Source organism: Clytia hemisphaerica, unplaced genomic scaffold, assembly GCF_902728285.1.
Source record: "Clytia hemisphaerica strain Z4C2 unplaced genomic scaffold, Clytia hemisphaerica genome assembly, whole genome shotgun sequence".
NCBI classification, from domain to species: domain Eukaryota; kingdom Metazoa; phylum Cnidaria; class Hydrozoa; order Leptothecata; family Clytiidae; genus Clytia; species Clytia hemisphaerica.
This window is the reverse complement of record NW_027103635.1, coordinates 42,364-64,199: the sequence shown is the minus strand read 5'-3', so window position 1 is coordinate 64,199 and position 21,836 is coordinate 42,364. Positions and strand designations below refer to the sequence as shown.

Genomic DNA, 21,836 nt, shown 5'->3' with positions numbered 1-21,836 from the left:
TGACATTTCGGACGATATTTTTCAGATGTTTCATTTAGCTACCATGATTTTATACCGGTCTAATGGGCTACTCTATTAAACTCTCATATAAACTTCGGTTTCTTATGGTCTAAGGGTCTACAAAATGGTCTTCACTTTATTGAAATATTTTTACCCTCAAAAGAAAAAACTCTGACATTTTCGGACGATATTTTCAGATGTTTCACTTTAGCTACCTGATTTTATACCGGTCTAATGGGCTACTCTATATAACTCTCATATAAACTTCGTCTTCTTATGGTCTAAGGGTCTACAAATGGTCTTCACCATATTGAAATAATTTTACCCTCAAAGAAAAACTCTGACTTTTCGGACGGTATTTTTCAGATGTTTCACTTTAGCTACATGATTTATACCGGTCTAATGGGCTACTATAGAAACTCTCATATAAACTTCGGTCTTCTTATGGTCTAAGGGTTACAGAATGGTCTTCACTTTATTGAAATAATTTTACCCTCAAATGAAAAACTCTGACTTTCGCGCTTATTTTCAGATGTTTCACTTAGCTACCATGATTTATACCGGTCTAATGGGCTACTCTATAGAAACCTCTCATATAAACTTCGGTCTTCTTATGGTCTAAGGGTCTACAGAATGGTCTTCACTTTATTGAAATATTTTTACCCTCAAAGAAAAACTATGACATTTTCGGACGATATTTTCAGATGTTTCACTTTAGCTACATGATTTTATACCGGTCTAATGGGCTACTCTATAGAAAAACTCTCATATAACTTTCGGTCTTCTTATGGTTTAAGGGTTACAGAATGGTCTTCACTTATTGAATATTTTACCCTCAAATGAAAAACTCTGACATTTCGGACGATATTTTTCAGATGTTTCACTTTAGCTACCATGATTTTATACCGGTCTAATGGGCTACTCTATAGAAACTCTCATATAAACTTCGGTCTTCTTATGGTCTAAGGGTCTACAGAATGGTCTTCACTTTATTGAAATATTTTTACCCTCAAAAGAAAAACTATGACATTTTCGGACGATATTTTTCAGATATTTCACTTTAGCTACCATGATTTTATTACCCGGTCTAATGGGCTACTATAGAAACTCTCATATAAACTTCGTCTTCTTATGGTCTAAGGGTCTACAGAATGGTCTTCACTTTATTGAAATATTTTTACCCTCAAAAGAAAAACTATGACATTTGGACGATATTTGCAGATGTTTCACTTTAGCTACCATGATTTTTTACCGGTCTAATGGGCTACTTTATAGAAACTCTCATATAAACTTCGGTCTTCTTATGGTCTAAGGGTCTACAGAATGGTCTTCATTTTCAAAACAGAATCAATCAGATTTGACTTAGAACTTTGAAAATTTTAACTTTTTCTTTCTGTATGACTTTAGAATCTCACAAATTGACGGTCTGAAGGTCTCCCCATAGAAACTCCTATAAATCCACCGGACTACTCCTGGTCTACTGGTCTACATACTGGTCTTCATTTTCAAAGTAGAATAAATCGAATTTGAATTAGAACTTTATGAATTTGATGCTTTTTTACCTATTCTATAACATTAGAATCTCGAAGATTGACGGTCTAAAGACGTCTCCCCATAGAAACTCTCATAAAATCAACGGTCTTCTGTATGGTCTAACGGTCTACGCTGTGGTCTTCAATTTCGAAAAAAAGAATTCTGAAATTAAGATCCCCCCTCCGGGTTTGTAAAAAACTTTTTTTTGACTCGATATCCAAGTATTTTTGCGATATACTATAAATCGATCCTTTTGAAATTTGGAACATATTTTTGTTACAGTTTAACAGTGGGACGCTCTCTAGAAATTTTGAAAACTTTGGTAAAGATGTCGGATCTTAAAAGTCAAAAGGAAGATGAGATGCTCAACAAAAATTGCACTTGTTTTAGTCAGTACACTATGGAGAAGCTATACGGAGCAAAGAAAAAAGGTAATGCTGAGCAACTTCACACATCCATCCCTGATGCGACTTAGTCATTGTAGTATTTCTATTTGATGTTTCTACTCTAAATTTCGCCCAAAATTTCACTATTTTCAATGTGTGTTTTCTTTAATCTCAGAACCTGAGGTGATTGTCATTTCGTCTGACGATGAAAGGTGTCACGGCAAAGACGAAACACTGGTCAAACGAAAAATTTCAAAGAGAACAATCGAAGTGACGATCGAATTGACGATATATTTTCAAAGAAAAAGAAAAAGAAAAATTCAAAATAAAACAGAATTTATGTTTTCGTTGTCCGTGAACTCATTACAACCCTTTGAGAAAAACCGTTTTCTTCTGCCTGTAAACATTATTTAAATAAAATCATCTAAAAGTAAAGGGGCTTCAGTTTGATATTTTCTGTATGTTCTGATATATTTCCAATAATATAATAAAAAAAAACATAATTGAAGCTTTCTTAAGTCAAGTCAATTTACAAGTTTGGGCCCTACGACATAATGTTGCCCCTGCCTTGAAGAATGAAATTTGAATTCAGGATCAGTCAAAATTTTTGACCACGCACAACCATATTTTTGAATTCCTAGTTTTAAAAAATTATCTTCTGCTGAAGAAAATGCAACTTTTTTCTGGCGTTGTCCTTTAACTTTAATTTGAGTCTTGTGTTCAATATTGAAAATGGGCGTTGGGAGCGTCGATATATCCAATGTTTCTGTAATTTTAGAGAGAGCGTTTATTGATGGAGTCTCGTCTGTTAATTTTTCCATTACTTTTTTTCCTTTTGATGCAATATCTCTAGATTGAAGTTTTTGATAGTGGACTCGCGCAACAAATGAAGTATGTTTTTGGTCTTGTGAGAGAACATGTTGTTCTTCTACTGTTAATTTTGCTGCACTTTCCGTTTCAATGATCTGTCGATATCTAGTCGGATTGATATACTTTCCAATAGCTTGAAAAAACTAACCTTCCAAAAACGTCACTAAGGCGTGAAGTTGCGTTTCCGTTTCTTGTCACTAGAAGATAGCCCACATGTTGGATTCATCCTTGGTCTAATACATTTAATGTATCCATTTACCTATCCAGAACTTGTTTTGTAAAAATTAAGTGTCGAATCCGTATTTTTCCATAGTCTTGAAAACTGTTTGGTCGATCTTCCCATTTTGGTCACTTCTCTATCATTTTACTGTCAGATATTGAAATGTCATAGGTCTGGTAGCTTTTACCATAAGGAACAAAACTGCAGTGAGAAACCCAGTACAAAATGACAGATCGTGTGACGATGGACGAAAGTCCTTAGTTGAGGTACTAAGTAAAATTTGAGGTAAATCTTTCGGCATGGTGAGGAATAACTGATTGCATATCTTCTAGGCTTGCCCAGCCAATCTATCTTAGAAATAATCAACACTAAGCAAAATGTTCCACTCACATCGCATTTTTCGAGCCAGCGTTTTCTTAACACGGTCAATATAAATCTCTGATACCACATAGCTTTCGTTAAGTGCTGTGCTGTTCATTCTCCTAAAATCTAGAACATGCGACAAGGAGTTCATATATCCTATTAAACCAGCATAGCCAACACACCAATCCTTTTTTAAGTATTCGATAAAGTCTGAGATAGAAGAAATTGAACCGACACAATAATCTACGATGGTTAGTGGTATGTCCCCCACTCAGGGTAGCAATCTTGACAGCAAAATTTTAAAAATTTTAAAACTCTGCAACTAAACTTGCTTGACTGTTTATAGCTTTTAGAGCCACCGACGGCACTACACAGCCAGGATTTAAAAGAAATGTCAAATGAACAGTCTCGATTGAAAGATGGTATGTCCGTAGTCCTACTGCGTTTCATTCTTTTTAGGGTTGTAGATGTCACAACCTGCTTTGGTAAAACATCCTCTACATTTGGCTTTTCGTCAAAAAATAATACCACCCATGCCTCTGATAAACATGCTTCCTGCAACCTCGTTTTGTTTGGTACGATTCACTGTCACAATTCTTTACAGGACAATTAAATAACCCATCTCTATCTGGAACCAAACTCAAGCGTTTTGGTTTAGAAGCAGCTCCTACAGCATCTTTCCAAATTTTCTTTGACAAGAGTTTCTTTGGCATTCCTTTTCCACGCACAATATACAAATAAAACCAATCTCGACCGAATTCACTCATTCGAAAAAAGAAAAATTGCATAAACTTGTAAAAAGTAGCAAAAGCACCCCGATTTGTATTCAAAACAAAGAAAATCCGGGGACATCCTATCACTTATAAATTCTGAATTCGAATTAGCCATATTTAACAAAATTTACATTTTAACCAATCTCTATCCAGTAAACGAGTCGGTCGTTTGTACCCCCAGTCTTTCTTGAAAATGAAATCGTAAGAACGAAAAGACTCTCTCAATATAGACACCCCCTTGAAACTTCAAAAAATGCAGCTAAAATTACTAATCTCAGCTCTTTAAAACGGAGGTACTTGATGAGAAATTTCTTATAGATAAATGGAAACTACAAAGCCCACTAAAACCCCCTGATTTTCTCAAGCAATCAAGCTTTTAAAATGGGACTCTGATAATATCCAGGGTGTAAAGAGATGTAATACAGTTTTATTGAAGAACGTATATCAAAACAGTCCTAATTCGTCCCCTTTTTGGTCAGTAAAATGCTCATCTAAAATAAACGGAGTAACGTTAGGTAAAATACGCTTATTCAAAGATTTTCTTATAAATGACAATAATTTCGACAGGAACGAAAACGACCTCATTAGATGCTCTCAAAGGACCGTTTATTTTCTTTCGATTTCTAGTGAAAAAGGAATCAAAAAGTCCTTAATTGAAACACAGAAAAGGAACGTTTGTAACAATTTAATTGAATACCTAAGCAAATATACTACAATCTCCTTTGAGACGCCTTGTACCTTTTAAAGTATTCCCATCCATAAAAATGGCAGATATAAATTTTGGAAATAAAAAAAAACAGTTGATTTTGACTTGAACAAAAGGAACATAATTATTATGAAACGTATATAACTACTGTCCCGGAAAAACAAACAGTACCGAACATAACGGGTAAACAAAGAGAGGGGTGGAGTGGTGTGAAAACCAAGTGGAAAAAGGCTGGAGAAATCAAATGACTAAATGATGAATAATGAATGGAGGAGACTGGTGAGGTCAAACTAGAAAGAGTAGCGGGTTTAACAAATGATGAACCAAAAACAACGAGACAAACGCAAAGAGTTGGTGGGAATATGCGACGCCAGGCGAGTGGATAAAAGATTTGATAAGGCAAGACAGGGATGTGATTTATATGAAGAGAAAGTGGAGATGATTCCTAAAAGAGAATGGGTGGATTAGTTGCTTGTAACATCCTTTCCATAAGAACATTATAGCCTCATATTTTTTGTAGGTGGTACTTTAGACCATATTGCATAGAGCAACCTGTTCTTTAGGTATACAAAATACTTTAGAAAACCTCATTAAGTTAACTTTTAGGCATTCATTTAGTGGGAATTAAGAATGTTTATTGACATATCAGAAATCTTAAACTTGAAAATTTTACTAAATCGTGAACAGCTGAGGCTGTATCTGTATTTCATGCTAGTTCTTATTAAAAAAAGTCGTCCCCTAATTGAGAGAAATACTTAAATGTTAAATGCATAAATCGAGTCAATCCAAAAGAAAAAGATCCACTTTACCTTTTTTTAATAATTAATAGGTATTTATTCCTCACTTCTGGAGACTTTTAATTGAACATTTAAAAGCATTACTTGCAATTAAGATATATCCCGCCTCGTAGAAACTAGCTTGATCTTATTCCCTAATCCATCCAACTCTGATTTTCACAACATATAAAAGGATGGGATTAGCTAGCATTCCTAAGGGCTTAATGCATACAAATAGAAAATTTAATCCGATAAATACAAAAACTTAGACTACCGATTGTATTATAAACGACTTCAGCCTTTTCCCACGCAAAAAAAAGTGGAACATTGTCCTCTTTTAAGACGAGTTAAATCTCAATTCTTTCTATAGAAATAATGCCAAGTTTTAGCCACCCGCCTACCTTCCTTAATTTTCTCTCAATCCCTGTTCCAATAATCTACAGTGAAAGAATTTGGATAGATACCGACATTTTGCTTGGTGTAAAGAAATGGAGGAGTAGAAAAATCTACTAGAAAAGGCCCAAAATTTGTTTTAAAGATTTAGGTTAAGCATTAGATTTTGCATTAACTCAAACTGCTAATTTTTTTCATAAACATTTCCAATTTTGGGGTCAGGGCTGGGACTGCTAAGCATTTAACTCATTTAAGAAAAATCTGATGTGGCCACCCTTGATATTATACCATATTTAGGGTTGTTGGGTAAAGGGCTATCTTTTGACATGGTTAGGAAGTTTAAAACAAAGTTCCACTTTACGAGAGAGTGAAAAAGAAATCTGCTAATTTGAGCCCTCAAGCCTGACAGCCTAAGCAATCCAGTTGCTTATAATAAATACGTACAAAGCTTGTCTCTTTGGTCTCGTCTTCAGTATGTCATAAAGTTTTACAACAACACCTTATATTGTAGCATGACTAAAAGCTAAGACAGGTCATCAGTCGGAAAGAAGAGTATAACAATAAATGATTAAGGATTGTTTCTTCACTTTTGATATAATGCTCCCTCCTCTTTCCCCAAAATGAAGGGCTGGACCTGACAAAGTCTAAATATTTTTTTTGAAGAAGTTCATTTAAATATGAATTTAAAAGGGAATAGTTAGTCTGGAGAAATAGGGTAAAAAAATTAGCTGTGAAATTATTGAAATTGTGAAAATATTATAAATTGAATTCACTCATTTCCCACTGGGGCCTACAGCTTGAAATTGAACCATCTTTAAGAATATATTTCAATGGGTTATCAACCGGATGAATTTTAACGGGGATTAATAAGGGTTACTAGAATACAAATAGTGATGATGAATTTGTGCATACTATCTCAATCAAAGGATGAAATATTGCAAAAGAAATGAAAGGATACATGGGAATCGAAAAAGAGTGAGAAAATTATTTGTTTGAAAACTATTTTAAGATCTTTGGATTTTGTTTGATATGTTTGAATTAGCCTAATCAGATGTTTAGACACAGTTGGATGAAAGGCTCATAGCAATTTAAACTATAATATGTAATCATGACAATAGCTTACGAAATTCCTCTGTTGATTAAATATGGGGTCATGAGATGTTTCATGGACACGAGTTAAACGATATTAAAGAATTCTTTTAAAGGTCACTTACAGTGTTGTTAAAAGGGAAATAATAGCCACTACCCTAACTTGTTCTTTGTTGTTTATGCCATAACTTATTAGCATACAATACCTTTTAAAAATTTATTTATCAAAAATACAATGATGGGCAAAAACTGTACAGATTTGATATTGTTTGACTAGGCGATCTTTGTTGTGTTTTGTTGTCTTGCAAGCAGCTTTGTTTTGAAGGTATTATGATGAGTGTGGATGAGTCATCTTCTGTTCACCATAAAGGTGTGTACGCAAACATGTTTTACTAAATTAGTGTGTAATGGCTTGGAGGAATGCATGGTTGAATAATCACATGTTTGTTTTAATTTTTGAATGTGTATGCTTATTATTGTTGTAAATGATAGGTTAAAATTAATCAAATTGTATTTAAACCTGCACTAGAAAACTATCAAAGAAGTATTTTTGTTCTACTGTAAAGCAAGTTGTGTGTGTTTTTTTCAAGGTTTTAATTTTTTCGAAACATGCCATTGACGAAATTGATGGGGAACTATGTTTGACTGGAGGTAAGTTTGTAAGTTAATAATGAACACTTAGAAAAGAAACCAGAAATATGCAAGCACTTAAACTTAAAAATGTTTATTTTATAGTCCAGACCATCCTCGGCCCTTTTTTCAATATACTGCATTGAAAGCTAATTTCCCGTGTTTTCAATATACTGCATTGAAATAACATTAAGGCGGGATTACCATTGAAGTTTCAATATGTGACATTGAAATCCAATTTTCAATACACTACATTGAAATTGTAAGAAAGCGGGAATATGAATACTGTTATGATTTCAATATGTTGCATTGAAATCTAAACTTCAATATCTTACATTGAAACGATGGAAATGCGGAAACTACCAGGGCTCTGACCATAGTGAAAAAATCAGTTTCAAAATTTTATTGAAATATGTTTGTCTTTTGAACCTGGACATTTTCAACAAAAGGATATATCATCAAAATACATTTTGATTAATTACCCAATGAATGTAATAAGGGTTTTAATGACAACAAACCCATTAAAAGACACAAAAACAACGTTGTTAAAACGTTAATTGCCTAATACGCACAAAAGTTGTTCCAAAATTTCAATACCAATAGTTTTTTCTTCGGATTTTTAGAAATGTGCCCAAATAGATAGTAGTAGATTAGTAGTAATTAATAGTAGATTAGGTCCAGCCGAGGGTCCAGCTATTTTTTTTCTCAACGTAACTCGAGAAAAACGGTGCCAAAGTGACGTTTTCTCAGCAATGTTTGACATTGATTTTCTCAAGTTAGGTTAGGTTGAGAAATCGACCATATCCGTTTAAGTGGAGTATTTGTGTTTTAGCGACTTGAAACTTTCGTCAAATTTTGGGTCCCAACGGTTTTTGCTTGTGACGTCAGTCTTTTCCCCATGAAAAAATTGCCTGACCTAATTTTTTTACTCCCTCTCAAAAAAGTTTCTAAATACATTCTTCTTTCGAATGAGCAAAAAAAATTCCACTCCGGAAATTGTTGTCACGGGTTTTAAAGAATGGCCCCCTGCTAAATATGAGCTATTCAAAACTTTTTGTAGAATTTTTCTGCGATGAGCTATTCAAAATTCCTTGTTTTTTTGCGATTCTTAAATTAAGATACTAATATTCACGCGGAGCCCATGTTTTGTCACTGGGTAAAATGCCCCTGAGAGGACCTTCGACCCTATATTGTGACTATCGAGTCCAACACTGACCCTAACTGATAATAACCGAACCCCATCATTAAAAAAATAAAGGTGACTTTTGGCGATCCGATATAACTTGTCCCAAAATAATTACGCGCAATTTTGAAGCTGCGTGAAAATTAGTACTGAATTTCTGAATGTCTTTCTCAGAGACGAGGCGTTCTTTCAAAGGGGGGATTTGTTTAAGGCGGACGTTTATTGAATCATTTTCACTTTGCGTGGGAAGTAGTGTTCATTTGAAGGGCATATTTAAAGTCGACTGTAACATTGTTTCTATAGGCATAACGCTTATATCATCCAGGGTCAAATTTTGAAAATTCTTAAGCATTGACTGTACATATACCTAATCAATACACAAATGCCCCGTGATTTCTTGTCATTTTAAGATCTGCCAGAAAAAAATTTACAGTTAATCAAAGTTTTGGAATATTTCCTTTACTTTCAGAAGAATAAGAAAATGAGGTGAGAGAAATAGTGCAGCAATGGTTATCAAGCGGACATTGTAAATTACCTTATCGGTCCTTTTTACGCCGGCCCTTACTACGCCACAGCCTCATTTTGGGCTCTATTTCATTCAAGGCCGTGAATAACGCCAGAACTTGTAGAAATCGCTATTTAGACTCCAAAACAGTGAATATTGACTGAATTTGATATTAATATTATTAATTGTTGAAAATTTCATTGAAAATCACTGATTTTCTTGAAATTTTGGACATGGAGTAAAAGAATGGATAATTTCTATCTTCTAATCATACCTAAATACCTTTAAATCGAGAAAAATTGGTCAAAAGTTAACGCCGCCTTTAAGTAAAAATTGCAAAATTTTGGCCCTTTTGGCGCCGGCCCTTATTACGCCACGAGCCAAAAAATAACGCCAATAAAGGCCGGCGTAAAAAGGGCCGATAAGGTAGCGTGTACAAATCATAGATGATACATACTTATGTGGAAGGAAAAAGCAAAAAAAAACTCTTTTCATTGCAGCAAATTATTCGGATCAAAAAAAATATGTACCACAATATTAAAAGTTTACAAGCACTAGAATGTTGATAAAATAATACACTCCTAAACCAAAAATTATCTAGCCAAGGTTCTAAGCTAATAGTATTTAAAAGACGTATACTATCAGCTTAGTTGCAAAAAAACTCGGTAAAAACATGCTCGCCTTTGCCGAAGACTTTTCTTATTCCCAAGGCATTAAAAATGTTTTGTTATCAAAGTCCAAAATAACTACTCTTAGGTTCCAAATAAACGGGGGGGGCTAATTTCCGGGGGGATTGGAAATTGTACTTCTGAAACCAAAAATAAGGTAAAATTAGGCTAAAATCAGGCTATTTAGAGCATAATAAGGGGCCTTTTCTTTGAAAGCTGAAAATATTCTTAGAGATTAATAAACGGGCGGGGGGTGTTCTTATAAGGTCCGGGGGGGGGGTTGGAAAATTTTTGAAAATACCAAAAGCATAAATTTTTCTTATGGACACCTTGTATAATATTTTTCTAGGTAAATTTACACCCAAGCGGTTAAGTTAAATCCCTGTGATTAATATTATCATAACAGACACAATAACAACATCATAGTGACGGGCCGACCGTTGTTATTATTATTTAGTAATCTACTAGAGTATCGTTAAAAAGGGCCAGCATTTTTTTATAAAACTAGTCTCTCAACTCTTTAAAACGATCTGCAAAATTCTAGTGGTTATTTTTTAGAATGTATAAATATTTATTTCTTTGTTCTTGACCAATTTTGGTAGTTTTACAGCATACACGCCAGTACTCTTCAACTGTTTATTTGGACCGAAAGGGTGTTTAATTCTCCTCTTAGTTCTGTTCTTAAAATTTAGGCAAATTTGACCAATATATTCTTACAGATCAAACTCTATAAAAAAAGCTTGTAGGTAGCAAATGAGAGGTACCAAGGCCTAAAATCAACGACTTCCAATTAATTAAATCCGACATGTAGTTATTTTTACCAAATAACAATGGGTTATTTCTCGCTTTATTTCTAAAATATTTCTAAAATATTATTTTCCTTTGTTTCAATCTCAACGAGAGGACTGAGCACACTGCTCGAGTCTGGCCATCAAGGCAAGATGATCGATTAAAGGCACTTGGTGTCCCTCTTTAGACTTCTCCAGTTGGAAAAAAAAGAAGTCGTTTTGCTCTACTCCTCTTCTAACGATATACTCGCATAGAACTGGTGTTGGCCGTCATTATAATGTCGATAAAGCCTATTTTCTCTATCGAAGCATTCGAAAAATTTACCATGAACACACTTTGTAGAGACCTTCTCCACACCAAATACCCAATATTCATATGGGTTTTCCGTGTAGAGACCTACACACTTGCCAGCAAGGGACTTACGGTCACATACAGGAGCTGCTATAACTAATTCTACGTCTTCGTCTACTTTCTCCAAACCCGCCTGATTCTTCTTCTTCTTCCTCTTAGGATAATTCTTCTTGTTATTTTCCGGTTGTTTTTTTCGTTTCTTATCGGTTTCGCTTTCAATCTCGTTGTTTGCTGTCTCGTTAATTGCTGTTTCGTTGCTGGTAATCTCAATCTCGTTGTTTGCTGTCCCGTTAATTGCTGTTTCGTTGCTGGTAATCTCAATCTCGTTGGTTTGCTGTCTCGTTAATTGCTGTTTCGTTGCTGGTAATCTCAATCTCGTTGTTTGCTGTCTCGTTAATTGCTGTTTCGCTGCTGGTAATATCAATCTCGTTGTTTGCTGTCTCGTTAATTGCTGTTTCGTTGCTAGTAATCTCAATCTCGTTGTTTGCTGTCTCGTTAATTGCTGTTTCGTTGCTGGTAATCTCAATCCCGCTGTTTGCTGTCCCGTTAATTGCTGTTTCGTTGCTGGTAATCTCAATCTCGTTGTTTGCTGTCTCGTTAATTGCTGTTTCGTTGCTGGTAATCTCAATATCGTTGTTTGCTGTCTCGTTAATTGCTGTTTCGTTGCTGGTAATCTCAATCTCGTTGTTTGCTGTCCCGTTGTTGGTTACTGTTTGTTGAGACTTGGACCCTAGAAATTCAATTAAAGGTATCAAGTAATTACCGTGCATCCCACCATCTCTTATCTAAACCGAAAGGATTTATAGCTAGTCTTACTGTAAAAATTTGACTTGTATGTTATTGCCATTTTTTCTGAAGTCATCTTTGTGAAAAATAAATTTCTCAGTTGTATAGAGCCCAAAATTATGAACACAAAAATGTATAACATCATACCCCTAACTTGAACACAAACAGATTTACGTTTTAAAGTTTTTAAAACTACCGAAAAATGCGACATTTGAATTGACCTCAAAATCAGTACTTTACGTCAAAAAATACCATAAAAACCAATGTAGGTCAAAATCTATCAATTACACTAAAATATGAAGTTACAGGTACCTTCGACTTTGATATATTCAGAAAGCTGATGCATCAGCACATCTTTCTATACCCCCAGCCCTATACGACTTATCTTCAACCTAGCGATTAACAGTACATAATACTGTGTGAAATTCGAAGGAAAATTGCTCTGTAAAATTTCTTGAAACCTCAAAATTATCGGCTGATTCCCGTTCAATCATGTCGAATCTGGACTTTTTTACAAGGATGCGCTAGCAAGAATGAATCTGGCTAGTTTATAATCTTTTGAAACATGCTTATCACTTGCAATCAGCGATTTACGTCAAACCTGCATTCTGGGGGTCTGTATTTAAGATGGTTTACAGGTAGAATTTAATTTGAATGAGCAGCAACATTTTGGCGAATAAAAGATGTTTATGTAAAAATTAGGGTGAAAAGATCGGAAAAGACGTACTTCAAAGACTTTGATTATGAAAGACTAAGATTATGAAAATCGAAAACTAAATTTTGCACATATTAAACCATATAGAATTGCTCTTACCAGAGCCATGAGTAGAGTTTGACATCTGAAAAAGATATCACGGAACTCAAGGCTTGGTCCCTACTATATATAATATTATATATATATGTGATAGGAATAAAGAATAACTGACATTCAACAAAAACGATCTTTTAGATAGGGAAGAAATTTTTTTCCTTCATTGTCTTCCTTCAAAAACCAGGAAAAGAAAGCGCCCTCTTCATTATGGTCGATCGAGTGACCGTTTCCATTCTTGGAAAGATAAACCACTAATCCATTTTGGTGGCGCTGTTCTTCTAAAACCATAAGCTATGAAAATAAATACCAATTATTACTATTTATTCTTCACCGATTAGCCCAGAACTAGTTAGATACCCTTGCGATGTTTGTAATTTGACGCCTGCCTCGCGTACATTAGTATATATAATCGCCTTATATCTCGTGATTTTTCAGTCAATTTAATTAAAAACAAAAAAAATCACTCGTGCAATTATTTTCGAATTGCACTCGTTATCATGCGATTACATATATTAATGTACGCGAGGCAGGCTGAAACAAAAGTTGTTCAGAATTCATTAAAGCTTCATTAAAACATAATTTTTCTTCTTACCCTGCCATGAATTTTGTACCTCTCCGTTGTAAAACAGATCTTACCAACAGGCTTGTAATCGATGGCTGTTTTGCCAACCTTTTTCTGTTTCTTGCCACATTCATGGCACGTCATTTGGTTGCAAAATAGACTCGCACTGCAATCCTCATTTTGACATTCCTAAAAATAAAATTGAGTCTTTTTAATAAGGGTTACAAACAACAAACCGACAACAGTCCTCTTCGTATTTCTGAGACAAAAATGGAAAAAATTCCAAAAGATTTGAAAATTCTATAAAAAAACACCAAGAAAAAGTTTCAGAAATCAATGAGATTTTTATTTAGCATCCCTTCAGTTTGGTACCCAGTCCTGTCAATTCAGGTCGGCATTAAACAGTGTAAAACTTAAAGCCGAACTAAAATGAAAAATTGGTCAGTCGGTCTGTCGGTTAATCAGTGAGTCAGTCAGTCAGTCATTCAACAAATAAACCAATCAATTCTTCATTCAGTCAGTCAGTCATTCAGTCCCATGCCATGCGTTTTAAGTTCAGTCCGTTGTGAAGGGATTAAGTGCAACCTAAGAAAAAATTAGCGACCAAAACTTTATATTTTATGAATCAGCTAGTACACGCTTTTTTATGAGAATGACTTCTGTAAGAATATCAGGGTGAAAATTGGCAAATCGAAAGAATATTCTGAGAAGTTTCACAGATTTTGATAATAATAAAGTCGTTTTAAATATGGTAACAAAGATAACTGTTTTTTTTATTCGATTTAAGCTGAAGGTTTAATAGGGTACAAATATAATTTTAGCACTCAATGTGCACTAAAAAGTTCCAAACTGTCAAAAAAGTCACTTCTCATGTTTTATACTACCTAATAAGTGTACCCCTCCCCTAATTAAACATTCTTATTCCAACCCCCTCCGCTTATTACGTGTTGAGATTCTTTCCAACAAAAAAAGCGTGTAATCAATGAAAGCTTCTTGAACAAAATAAAAAACAAATTTCAAAACTTATTCTATTGTAGTACTTTGATTTTTATGCTGACAATCGTCATAAATGATTGAAATTGTCTCCTAATCCAAACACATGAACAACGACTAAATTATGTGATAGCCTCCAAAATGATTTGAAAAATATCTCAAAATATCGAATCGAATATTTACTCCTTATTTCTTAGTTCTAAGACGAAAATTGTCAACATAGCAGCTCAGCCAGCCCCAGCCAGACGATATATATTATAATTTAACCTTTTTTCGCACAGTGTACTCTACTGCGAGTTTTTTCTTTTCCTTTTGCTGCTTGAAGTTACAGCCAGGACACACAGCTTGGTTGGCTGACAAAAGCCGTATGCAGTCTTCATTTTGACATTTCTAAACATAAGTACAGTAGCTATGAATTCTTTGACCGTAAAATATATTTTAATTCGATTTCCCCTCCTTTAAAAAAGTTAAAAGGCCTTCAAATTTCTATAAAGGCTGAAATCTGTAATAGGTTTAAAACAAATATTAAAATCACTCTTGTAATAAGTGGAATATAAGTACAAAGACATACCTCTTTTTTGCCTGCCATTTTCTTCTGAATGATTTTAATATTTGTATCTGTTATTAATTATTGCTAAAAGAAAATAAAATAATAATGAATCATGTTTTTTGAAGATATTGCAATTTATTTTCTACCTTAAGGGCTCTGACCATAGTCAGAAAATTGATTTTAGTATCTGAACATAAAAGTTATGTTTTAGATTCTTTAACACTTTTAACAAAGAATTGCCTTTATAAATTGCTTTTTAATCAAACCCCTTAAGAGTAATTAAGAACTTATTTGCAATAATGACGTTATGAACTTTAAAAAAACGTTAATAATATGTTGCATCACCTTCTTTTATAAAAAGTGCTAAGTTTTAATGGGTAATTAACCTTTTTGTTTCGAAATTTTTTCAAACTGTCCGCAAAGAATTGAACTATTTTAAATTTTGCGGAAAATTTTTCCAAAAAGATGTGTCAAAAGTTATGACTGTTTTTTTAAGCAAAATCCAGATGAAAAATTGATGAAAAACCACTATTTTGAAGATTTCGAGACAAAGAAGCATTTACAAAAATTTTCCGCAGAAATTTTTATTGTTCGGTAAAAGATACAGCATCTACTGCGAAAATTTTTTCAAAATGTTTTTTCTTCGCCGAAACTAAGCTCTTTAAAGTTGAAATACTCTTCCTCGCAAAAGTCTTCATTTTCTTCTTCATCAATTTTTTTCAATGCAATTTTTGAATTTTCAGATTCAGGAATAGTTTGTCTAACAGAAAAGTATAACATGCCATAGTTTTGTTTCTTACATCAGTCAGAAAACACATTTTAAACACGGCAATTATGAAAAATTCACTATGGTCAGAGCCCTTAAGGGGACTAATTTTTGCGCCCGGGGGGGGGGGCAGTCAGGCAAATTGACCAACGGGTATGTGCGGCGGTTAAGGGTATGTTTTTCAAAATATCAGAAATGCACTGTAAGGGTGGACTTTTGATAAATGCACTGTTAGGGTGGAAATTTCAACAAATCTGAGAAAAATTGCAAATCTTTGCTTGAAAATGTTGGTTTTTTATTGCTAAAATTTGAAAAAATGCACTGTAAGGGTATGACTTTCACCGATTTTTTTTCTGCACTGTAGGGGTGCGATTCTTAAAGCCAATTTTTTCGCCGCACATACCGTCAGTTGGTAAACCCACTGCCCCCCCCCCCCCGCGGGTTTTTGCGGGAACTAAATTTTGCGGCTTTTGCGGATTTAGGCCCAAACCGTAAAATTAAGTTCCTGCAAAAAGATGCGAAAAACAAAGGTCCAATAATTCACAGTACGGCTCTAATTTTCTTTCAAGTGAGAAATCTGCAAAACTTGAACTGCGAACCGCAAAAATTAGTTCCCGCAAAAAATAGTTCCCTTAAGGTATCTGAAAGCAAAATCGACGGTGACTGGATATCTGACTATTGTAATATCGTAAAAAGTGGATTATTTTGGCATAGACTTTTTTCATTCACGAATCAATAATTTAGATTTTTCGCATAATAATACCCATACCTGTCTTTGCTAGCGATTTTAGATTTCCGTCTATCTTTTTCCGGGGGACATGCTTTAGACTCGCATCAATACTTTTTTCCTAAAACATGAGATTTTTGGTGTTTCTTGCCCCTGATTAGAACTCATGGCTAATATAAAATAACTAAATTTTAGCTTCTCGATGTGCACTAAGAAGTGTGTCAAACTCTCAAAAAGGTCATTTCTCATGGTTCTTATATTTGTATTAATGGCTCAACTCTGAAAATGTAAATAATACGTTAAGGATATTTCACCACTCAATTTCGGCATTTTCTTACTGATACACAAAGTTACAATTATGATCATATACTATCATGATGATGCATCCTTGACAAGTTTCTTAAGTCCACGATAGAAGGTCTTGTGTAAGGATTTACGTGGGTGCAACTTTGCAGTGCAGAAAAGAGGGCCTTATTTTTTCGTACAATGCTCTCTGAAACTGCTTCTAGGGTATCCATGAAATACCTCAAGTGGTGTATGTTTATTACATTGGATCAGCAAAGAAACAGATTGGGCCTCCCTTGTTTCAATACCCCTGTAGATCTTGTTTTCATTGCCAGTTATGAGAGAGCTGCATCCGAAATCAATCAACTTAAGTTGAAATTCTGTTCCAGATAGAACTAATATGTTATTTGGTTTGATATCCCCATGAAAAACATTGTTGTCATGGAGAAAGGAAACTGCATTAAGCAACTTATCTATGATTAAAAATGTGTTGGCATAGGAGATATCTTTCTTTTATACATGATAGTCCAAAGTGTTTTTAGCAGCAAACTCTGACCCAAAGAAACTCGTAACAAGTCTGTGTGGTATTTCCATACAAACTCCCACTATGAAACAGAGATACAGAGATAATATTTACTTTGTACCCTTTATGTCAAACATTATATCTAGGGGGGCATTTTAAAAAACTTTTACACTCTCTATTACAAAGAAATGTAGAAGATTTGTGTAAGTCTAGCATTGACTACAAAAAACAACATTGGCATTGTCTGATAAAAACATTGTTAGCAAGAGGGGGTTTTAATTTTATTCAGATTTTTAAAGGGATCATCATTTCTGCACTTCTTATTAAAAAAAGAAGCAGGTCACATTAAAAAAAATCTCCTTAAAAAGTCAAAACTGAAAGTGTTCTGAAGCTAAATATTTTGAACCCAAATTTTTCCTGATTGGATTTCTTTGTTTAAAAAAAGGTTTTCCATTTGATAAATTATATGTAGAATACTAGCTTTATGACCAAACGGATCATCATTTTGTTCATCTGTGAAAATTCCAGGACGTAAAAGAGTTTAACGCATTTTGTCAATTTTCTTTATTAAATCCAATAGTCAAAAGTAGGTAGATTTAGGGGGAAGGTCTTCCTAATTTTATTCAAACAAATGCTACTTTTTACAATGCTATTATCATAACTCTTTTCGAAAAGACCAGATGAATATTTTTTGTTTCTTGTTTCATGATCATAAAAATAAATTTCATAAATCAGAGAAAATAGAGTGGTGCTTTCTTGTGTGTCATTTTGGATTATATTTTCATCAAAAGATCCCAAAAAACCTATCTGAAGGCCTACATTTATGCCAACTACACATTTTTTATAAGCATAACACCTATAAGCATATCCAGGCTCAAATCTTGCAAAAACTTAGGTATTGCCTAAGCATATGCTAAGCCTCCCATTTTACAAAATTTCAAAGCATTTTTTATCCCTCAAATTACAAAAAAAACACCAATAATGCGCAAATAGCATAGGCATATTGGAGGCTCAATTTTGCTAAGCATGAGGCATGCAAAAATTTACCCTATGCTTATAAAAAAATGTGTATCATTAGAGATTTAATAATCTTAACCTGGGATTTTCAGATATACAGATGATAGATATAAAAATCAACTGGTAGTGTAGGAAACCAACCTTTATTTGAACGTTTCTTTAAATTGGTCTGATAAGCAGAACTATTTGAGTTTTTCTTCTCGATTTGTGGAAAAGCTTGTCTGACAAAAGACCCAAATGCTTTCGAAGATGTTTTTGGGAAAGTTTTGATAAAATCATTGTATATTTCGCTAATGGTGAAGACAGGTCAATTTCGTAGTTATCTTGTAAGCTAAAAAAAAACTTGAAAAGAATTCTTTTCACGACCACGAGGGCTTCTTTCCTTATAAATTAAAGTAACATAGTGAACAGCAAGTAAATCTTGTTGACAATAATAGTGTGGAAAACTTGAAAAGTGCATTAGTTAGTTAAAGGCTGAAAACCTCTTCCTTAGAAAATGTTTTATTAGTGGATAAATTTATACTTTCAAAAAGGGTAATTTTCATAACCTTACATGTTTTCTTTTTATTAGGCAATTACTTTTTTATTTTCTGGTTTACGGAATCGCCGACATTTTTTTTACAAAAATAAAATAAAAATAAAATTGGATTTTACAAATATTTTATTTATTTATGCTCTTCCGACCTTGTACTGAACAGCCATAAAAAGGAAACTTTATAGAAAATTAAATTTTATAAAAGCAAGAAGGGCAAGTAAAGGGGTCAGTGTCCAGGTCTTTAATAACTTGAACACAATTTCCCTACTAAAAACGTTCTTTAATGTATGTAAGTTTTCTCAAAACATATTTTTTTAAATTTTTCCAACATTAAAGTTTGAAAAGAGCAATTTTATTTTTATTTTTTTTCCATCCTCCGGTCCAAAAGATCTCAGTCAAAGGTTGTAGTTAAAGTTCGTAACTTGAAACCATGCTACAGTAAACACGCATTCATATCTTGTTTTGACTAGCTGTTGATGGAGGTCAAACAAGAAAACCCAAACAAAGTTTTTTGAATCAACCGACTGACTGATCAACTCACTTTTTAGTAAAATAATGGTATTTGTGACTGCCTTCTTAAAGATGATATAATTCATGATATACAGACAAAGCGCGTCGCCTATGCTGATACAGCAGATTTAACAAAAGAATGTGCCCCACACGAATGCCAGGGAGCTCTAGGCACCAGACATGTGTCGGGAAAAAAATTAATGCGCACCGGACACATCAGACTTTGTTTGGACTTCTGACTTCCATAAGTCCGGTGTCGGGGTTGTCCGATGGTAAAAAGTATTCTTATCCTACACCAGACATCCACTACTATGCCCGGTGCCATCGAGGCTGGCAGGCTGGTGCACCATCGGCAGGGTCGTTCAAACAACCTGGCTGATCATTAAAATACAAAGATAACAAACCTGAGTTACAGAATGAGAATATTTCCGAATTAAAAGTATATCCAAATTAATATGCATTTGCAGTGAATGCCATCATCTGAAGTCTTTCCAACATTACATTATGATTACGTGATTATTGAGCAGGGTGAGTCTTTGTTCCTTCATTCCCGCCTGCTCTGTCCTGTCTGTCACTCACTCTTATCTTCCACAGGCTAGAACTTTGCATCGAACAGGCTAGTGCTGGCAATTTTCAAACTGACAGCCAAGTTTCAATTTACTCCATCAAAAGTAAAAGTTTCAATGCGTTGCATTGAAATCCCATCGTAATATAAACCTTGGACGATTTCAATGATCCACATTGATATCGTATGTTATTAGCTTTCAATGTTGTATATAGAAATCATTTCCGAGGATATGTTGCATCATAGGTAAAAAGATGGTTCAAGCAGACTTTTGCAAAAAAATTTTGTTGGCTCAAAAAACGCATGTTTATCTATAAGAATCACTATTATAAGCATACATCAATTACTCAATTTTTTTATGAGATAGATGTTTTTTTTGCTCGCGAGGGCTTACTTTTAAAGAATATGTGTGTTTAGACATGAAATTTTGGCTTGTTTTTATAGAAAAACTGGCGAAATTCGATATTTTTATTATAAGCACACTATCAATTACTTAGGTATTAGCTTTTCTCGAGATTGGCTCTTTTATTTTTTATGATTTTTTGCACAAAGATGCATAACTATTAACCCTCGAATGTGATGAAGCTCGATTTTTGGAAAAAACTATGTTCCCAAAATGTTACGACTTTTAGCTTAACATGCGTTGTTTCTGAATTTTAATTAGCTTTTTAAGATATATTCCATTCAAAACTTTTAAAAAATCCCAAACATTTGAAGAATTCCAGCCAAAAACAGTTAAAATCGAGAAAAAATATTTTTTCTAGGCTCAGGGTAATGCTTAGATTTTTGTCATACCTAGATATGCTTATAAAAGTGCAATGAGTATAAAAAACTTTTGACTCTAATTCTACGTTATTTAGGAAAATCGCTAGTCCAAACTCTAAAGGCTTTTATTTCCGGATGTAGAAAGAGCTAGAAGCTCGTTCATAGTATTCTATTGTTTCGAACTTGTGGCAGTTTAAGGGGGGGATAGGTTAAGGGAATTAAAGCAGTCAGGTCAGCTGCGGGGGTCTCACTTTGGAATTTTTTTTTGCTTGAGCATGAAGCACAAAGTTGACCAAAAATGAAGATTTCTTACTCAAACTGGGCATTTCAAGAGCGCTTCGTTCTCCTCCATACCACCCCGGGCAAAAGGTTGTAGACTTTTAGAAAATGCATGAATATTTTCAAAATAAGCTCTAAAAACCCATTGTAACCAGAGCCACTGTTGTTTTTCTTGGATTTGAAGAGTTTGGGTGAAAAGCTCTTCACTCGACATTGAAGGAAATTAATTAATTTGCAAAGTCTTCAGGCCTTTTTTTTGTCTGAGATCGAAGATTGCGGGTTCAATGAGTTTTGCTCTTCAACTTTTTCGAAAAGACATCTAATTAGACCATATTTGAGATGGCTTAATCAATCATAAACAACTTTTCAGAGCTCTTTGGTCCACCCACAACCTGTGTGGCTGAATTTCACCCATTTCCAGTCATTTTCAATTATTTGAAAGGCTTTTTTTTCAGTTTTGAGGAATTTTTGAAAAGTCTACAGACCTTTTGTCCATAATTGTAGCCTATGCCCAATATACTCGACATTGGCACGCACTTAAAGCGTTAAAAGGTGTTTAAATCTGGGCGACCTTCCAGCACAGCTGGCCTATTTCACTTTACGGAATTTTAAAATAGTCCTTTTAAGGGTCCTTTGATTTCGACTGAAAGAATTGTAAAAAAGTCTCTTTTAGGAGCACTCCACTAAAAATTTGGTTTCTCTAAGGGTTGGTTAAGGTCGGTTAATAACCAACAAAGTACGAATATAAGTGGGGAAAATTTTCACCGGGGCTGTGAGGCAGGGGTGTGATAACATCTTGTTTCTTTCTTGATTTTTTTATAAAAGGATAACTTCGGGGTAAAATGTTTCTGGGATGTTTCTTTCAAAATCCCAAGGGGATAGAAATTCTATCGTTCCAAGCTTTAAAAAATCCAGCATTTCGAATGT

General features: G+C 34.2%; 1 long non-coding RNA gene across 2 annotated transcripts; it reads right to left on the bottom strand.

Moving 5' to 3' along the window:
- Nucleotides 1-13,291: 13,291 nt before the first annotated feature.
- LOC136802719 (uncharacterized) lies at nt 13,292-15,023 on the bottom strand. 2 transcript variants are annotated; one of them, XR_010846047.1, is made up of 3 exons: nt 14,959-15,023; nt 14,655-14,777; nt 13,292-13,583 (listed from the first exon to the last, which is right to left on the bottom strand). It is a non-coding gene; the product is annotated as an uncharacterized lncRNA (long non-coding RNA). The 2 variants fall into 2 exon arrangements; XR_010846046.1 differs by having other exon boundaries at nt 13,368-13,979.
- Between the last annotated feature and the right edge of the window lie 6,813 nt (nt 15,024-21,836).